Raw genomic sequence first — 6,810 nt, forward strand, 5'->3', positions numbered from 1 at the left:
GAAAAAAAAAAAAAAAAAAAAAAAAAAAAAAAAAAAAAAAAGGTACAGCAGTGAGTTGACTGCAGAAAAATATCGTCAATGTAATGGTTTGTTATACCTCACAACGACCCCGGAAAGTCACCTTAGGGATTTTCCCATCCTCCTCCAAGTCACACCTGGCAGTTGGCACTGCAGGCTTTTGCATTTGGGCCAGGCATCCACACAAGTGCAGAGAAGAGGCCAGGAGGTGAGGTCCAAGCAGAGACACCCAGCCACCTGCCGGAGGTGGAAGAGGGACCCACAAGTGTGTCAGAGCCCAGGGACTCCTCATCCTATCGCTTCCAAAGGGCACTGGACCCACCGCTCCGCTGCATGCATGTCCCCGGCTCCACCTTCTCAAGCTCCAAACCTTGGCTTCAGATGGAGCCGCAAGGGCTTCAATAATTACAGAACCTGCTCGCAAATTATGTCACTTGGCCCATCCCTTCCAAATCCCATTTCCTTGGCAACGCAGACGTGAAGGACAGCAGCCTCCTGGGGGTACAGCAGGTGGGTGCACATTCGTGTTCTGATTGTTCCACAGCTTTAAGCTTGCCTCACTAGCACTTGCTGGCTGGGATGAGACAGCCCTGAAGGCATGCAAAGCGGGCGTTCCACTCAGAATGCTGTGCCCAGCCACGACAGAACAGCCAAGGAGGCTGTGGTGTCAGGGTCTCTGCCATGGCTGGGAGGAGGGACACTGGAGGGTGAGATCCTGGTCCCAGATTCTCATCTGCACACCACCAGGTGGGCACAGAGAGCGTGTCTTTTATTGGATGGAGCCGTGTGAGCGCTCGCCTACAGGGCCTGCCAGGGCAGCAAAGCTTAGGCCGGCCGTGCAGCTGTGTCTACAGGAGGTGACTGCTCAGACCCCCAGCTCAGGAGAATAGCAAAAACCATCACGTTCCACGGTGACTTCACCTCCACCCAGGTAGGAGCTGCTCACCTTCTCTGTACTCTGCCACGTCCCTCTCTACCTGCTCCAAACTGGCACTGGCCCTGCTCTGTGCTGCTCCTGCTTCCCCACCCGATGAATGCCAGCTCCCTCAGAGCCTGGCTCGCTCTCAGAAGATGGCCTGGCCATGCCTGGCCTCCCTGTCCTGGGACCTATCCCAATAGCACTCTTCACAGAGATATCCTATGGCCCCTAACTCATCTCACCAGCGGGGCAGACATCTGCAGCCACCACCTCCACTGAGGCTGTAGATATCCCCCTGCACTGCCCCACCATGGATCACCATCTACACTATCGAGCACGCCATCCCCTCTCCCATCAACAAGCTCCTACCACCAGCAACACTAAAAGCCACATGACCGTCAATGCCGCTACCATCACAGCCACTGTATCCACTACCACCTTCACCACTGCTACTACCGCCTGGCATCACCGGGCACTCCTTGAAGCACTAGCTCTGTAACAACCCCGTGAGGTAGTTGCTTCAGTATTCTGTTTCACAACCGAGCAATCTGAGGTCCAAACACCTTCAATAATTTGTCTGATGTCACAGAGGATCAGATGGCGGAGCCAGGACCTGAGTCCAGGCAGTTTGACACCAGAGCTGACCCACCCAGAACCTTCTTGGATTCCTCTGAGCTCCCCGGGCACAGCGTGACAGGGAATAATAGGATGTCCTAGTCCATGTTCATCGCATAGCTTTACCATGGTCACCACCTCCTCTCTGAAGCCCTCTCGGAGTTCTATACAGGGACGTCCTCGCCCTGCCTCCTGTATCCCCTCCATGTTGCACAGGCTCCCTTGTCCCCTGCATGCTCCTCTCCAAGAGGATGAGTTCCTGGGGAGGGGCCCAGCATGCTGTGGTGGTCACTCACCAGTGCCCAGCTCAGGGGCTGACCCAGGCCAGTGCTGGACATCGAGTTGGCCTAAGTCCATGAAGAAGTCCATGGCCCTGCAGCTCCAAGCTCCCGCACCTACATAGGCTTTGCCAGCCTATGACCCATGTCAGCTTTCTCTCCTGCCTCTGAGGGTGCCCATTCCCATGCCTTTCTGGGGAGGTGGAGTCCCACACATCTAAGTTCAAGCAGCGTGTACAGAGGTGCCCATCTGCCCATGTCTGTGACTCGCGACACACCGAACAGTCACTCTTGGGACTTACGCTGCCCTCGATGTTTTCATATTACCGTGTGAGGTACTCGACAACCGGTCCAAGTAACACCCAGAGGGAAGGAGGAACTGCTACCGTGATCTGCAGCTCTCTTCCCCACAACTGGGCCAAGGTCACTTGGTGCTTCAGGTATTGGGATAAGGACACAAATCCCTTGGCTTCTGATCCTGTTTTGCTGGGAGGCTGGACACAGCAAGAAATTTCTATGGTCTGATCTGCTGCTTTTTCCCCATTAAGTCCAAATGGCCCTGTGAGGCCCAGGATGACATTCATTATGAGAAATGTAATAAGAGAACCTCTGCCACATTATCTTCAAAGAACAGAGAGTATCATTGCTGTTTTTAGAACAATAAAAGAGCCTTTGAATACGTCTCCAACAATTCAGAATGTGTAGGTAAAGGGCACAGCCCATTCCACTCCCCAGCAGGAAGCCTCAAAACCAAGTTTCTTACTCATAGAATTGAGGAGCTTGTTCTGGGCCTCAATGATCTCAGGGTGGAATTGGCCACACCAAAGGCCATGAGCACGGAAGCGTCCAGCCTGGAGTCTGGACAGCACTGATGGCAACTGAGGACAATGCCAGCCCCCAGAGCCGGCTGTCGGTACCCACAGCAACATGGACTCAGGCAGCCAAGTCCTCTGGTTGTTTAGAAAATGAGCCAGGAATCAGGATTTTTGAGGAAAACTGAATGAAGTGTCCGTATGTAAAAGAAAAACTCCAAAGGATTAGATGTGACACACAAAAGGGACAGAGTGGGCCTGGCCTGAGGATGGGGTTGGTGACTGCTGTGTTATGCTGGAGGCTTGTGTACCTTTTATCTCATTCCAAGAACCAGCTGCACACTGGCCTTCGCTCTGTGTGGAAAAGCTATTCTAACTTGCTTAGTGTGCTGTACGGCGAGAAGCTGCCAAATCGCTTTCACCTGAGAACAGAGTTGGCCGGCAAGCTTTGCTGCTCCTCACTGAGTCAAAAACGGATCCCTGGGATGCTTGTGAGGGGCCCTGGCCTGGGACTCTCTCAGAAGTGAGGCCAGGTGGCCAGGTCTCTGCAGTTCCCGAGGTCACCAGAGCTTTGGAGTGACCGCAAGGTGCCCTGGAGGTGCGGGGGATGCAGCGGGGCGCAGGGATACTCCTGACATTGCTGCCTTGTTGGGAGATGATCTACAGGCCCCGATCTGGGTGAAGCCGTGCCAAGCACTGCGAAGAGCTGTGGAGTCACAGGCAGCCCCAGGAGCTTAGCCACAGCATGGACGCCAAGCTGAGAATGCAGGCAGGCCTGTGTGTGTGAATGTGGGCTCCACAGTCCTGTTTGATTAAAAAAAAGAAAAAAACCTGGGCAGGGAGGGGTACTTGGCTCCAGTGCAGCTGCCCTGTACCTCTGTGACACGCAGGCCGTGTCACCACCGTGTGACTTTGAACCAGGCAGCCAAGCCGCAAACAAGGAATGGGCCACGGCAAAGATGTGGCGTTTGGAACTTTCGAGCCCAAAAGGCAGCCACATCATCACATACTTCACACTGGGGCCAACAGGCCAGCCCAGGAAAGAAAAACAATCACATCGGAGGAGAGAGAGGCTTGGATCACGGGTGTGGGGCTGAAATCTCTAATTCAGACATGAAAGCTCAATTCCAATTACATGGTTCACTTAAAAAAGTAACTCTAACCCTGGATTGGGTGCCGCTTACAAACTTCAGCTGTCAGCCTGTCACCAAATCAAAACCACTGTGAGTCATCTCCAGAGTCAGAGTGTGACGCCTGTCAGCCCCAAAAACAGCAGCCCCAGGGTCAGGCCGGGACACGGGGATTTCCCACGGCTCAGCTCAGGGCTGCTCTGTGTGACCAGGCTCCTGCCAGGGACATCGGAGTCCAGCTCTCCAGTGACTGGGGCCCAGGGCCCACAGTCGCTAGTGACACAGCAGACCGTTGTGGGCTGGGGCCTGTGACAGAGGCCTGCTCAGCACGCCCAAGTGCAAACAGGCCAAGAGGCTGAGAAGCCCCAGGAAGAAAAATGTGGCGTCTGGAGAAGGACCAGATGGTTTCCTGCACGACCACCAGTCTGACAGCTTCTCCTCCTCTGAACCGAGAGCTGGCAGGTGAAAACACCCGCAGTGTGTCCGGTTGCTAAGTGAGGACCAAGGCCATGCTCACTGAATGCCTTCTGGACGCCAGGGACTGTGCCACAAAACCGATCTCCCATTGTCTATCTGCCCCTGAAGCAGAGCCGACGTAGCCTCCCCATGAGCTGCCTCGAGATGACGAATGGCTCGGCGGCCTCTGAACTGAGGTGGAGGCCCAGCTGCCAGGGGCGCCCACCTCTCTCGGCCTCCCACCCTCTCGTGCCCTGCGGCTGCCAGCACCGTGCAGCCCAGGCCAAACCAATCACGGCTGCTCTGTAGCCTTCCGCGGGGCTCAGAGCACCCGGCTGCAATCAGATTACACGCTCCAGCGCCCAGCCCTGCTTGCTCCAAACAGAACGAATCCATTCATTAGCACCAAGGCCAATTAAAAAGCAGGCACGCTCCCAAATAACGAATCCCCCAGGCTGTGCATTCCTACCCTTTCCCAGGAAGCCTCACCAAGCGACCACTGCCCGGCACAGCTTGGCTCCCGGGCGAACAAACGGGCAAGGAAAGGGAGAGAGAAAGGACAAATAGTTGCCACTATTCCATTTCCCTAGCAGTGACAATAGGGCTGTTCATCAGCTCTTTGGAGCCCTTGCAACTTTAATACAGCATTAAGCCCCAACACAGCTTGCTGCAGACCAAGTTTTATATAGCCATTTTGTGCACGCTCATTAAAGTGCTTAATATCCTAGTGACAGGGGGAAAAATTGTCTTCTCATTACAGTCTCTGTAAAAACAATATTGTAAAAACTTACCATTGAGTTATTTACAAAGTAAAAGATGTAATCAGTATTTAAACACTCACTGGCCAGATTCATCTTCCTGTATCACAGTCATATCAGAGACCCTGACGGCAGTATCGGTGTGGGTCCTGCCGACCTCAGAACCGAAGGGCAGGATTCGTCTTTCCAGGGGGACATCTGGACTTGCAGGAACAGTGACCAATCTGGCACCCATCAGAGGCAGGGCCAGTGCACGAGGCCTTCTGATGTATCCCAGAGCAGTGAGGCGTCTGGCTGTGCCACTGACTGTCATGGGCGATGCTGACACTCAGCTGCGAGTGAGCTCACGGTGAAGGGACAGCATTATCCCTGCGCTCCCCGTCATGGCTGTGTCTAGCTGTCCCCCCACAGCCACATGTGCTCTGAGGTGGGGCTTCCTCACAGGTGGCTGGGCCTGGAATGTGGGGCTGATTCCTGGTGCAGTGCTAGGCTCAGGGCACCAGGATTAGGGGTGTGAGTGCTGCCTGCCCTAAGTGGTCTGCATAAGATGAAAGGGGCAGAAAGACGCTGTTATGGGCTCTTGCTTTGCTACCGTTAATTTGCTGTGAACTGCTGCCCCTCTGCCATGCCACCCTGCCTTGCAGCCAGCTGATTATGGACCACAGCCTTTACAAAATGAGCTAAACAAACTTCCCCCCTTTAACTTTGGGTGCCGGGTGTTTTGTTTCAGCAACAAGAAAAGTAACTAAGACACCCCCACCATGTTTCCACCAGCAGCATCTCTAAGGTAGACCCTGAACCATCTACTTCTCTCTACTGCTGCTGGCCTCAAGGCTAGGGGGGCACCCCTCAGCTGCATTAGAGCAGTGGCTTTTCTAGCCAGCCCACTCAGATCTCTGGTTGGCACAGACAAGTTCTACATGGACATGGGAGCAGACTGCAGCCCTCTACCACCTAGAGCCCCACTTCCCTGGGTTCCCAACACTGGCACAGAACCCAGGTTCTGTTCTTTAAGGTCTGTGGGCTCCGATTCCCATCCCTTCCTCTTGACCTGCAGCCCCAGATTTCGATGAGGACTCTGAGCTCCCCAGGGGCACCCGCATCTCCATCCCCCAGCTCTGCACGGCAGGCTCCTCCTCTTTCCTCTCCTACTGGTGCCTTTGCACCATCTTATCTAAACTGTTCCCTGGACCTGTCCCTTGCACTGTGACACTGCCCCCCAGTCCCTGAATTCTGTTTCATTTTAAGTTTTATTTCCCTATAATCTTACACTTACAGAAAGTTGCGTGAAGATGGAAACAACTCCCACACTGCCCACACAGACTCTGTTAGCGCAGTCTTTGTCCCTACTAGTCCTTCAGTGTGTGTTTTCTAAGAACTGAGACTTCCTGTGGCACACCCATGGCACACACATCTAGCTCAGGATGCTACCTTCACCCTGACTCTGTCTTCCAGTCTGCAGCCGACCCAGCTGTCCCCAGTCTGCCCCAAGGTCTTCTAGCAGAAGACTGAGGGTCAAACTCCACAGTCGCCACCTGAGCTTACTCGATCTGGAAGCTTTAGCCGGTTCCGTGTTTCTTGTAAATGGTATTTGAAGAGCACAGGCCAGTTACTACAGAATATTCTGTAGTCTGGGTTTTCTGATACTTTCCTGTGACTAAATTCAGAATATTCAGGCTCATCACAAAAACGACAGTGCCCTTCTCAGTGGGTTCCAGAGGGCACATGACCAGTGATGTCAATGTTGCTTACTTAATGGAGGAGTATTCTTGTCACTTCAGGCTGCCATGACAAAGTATCACAGGCTCAGTTGCTTATGAACAA

This window comes from Fukomys damarensis, unplaced genomic scaffold (genome assembly GCF_012274545.1).
Source record: "Fukomys damarensis isolate Sample0158 unplaced genomic scaffold, DMR_v1.0_HiC HiC_scaffold_22, whole genome shotgun sequence".
Lineage (NCBI taxonomy): Eukaryota > Metazoa > Chordata > Mammalia > Rodentia > Bathyergidae > Fukomys > Fukomys damarensis.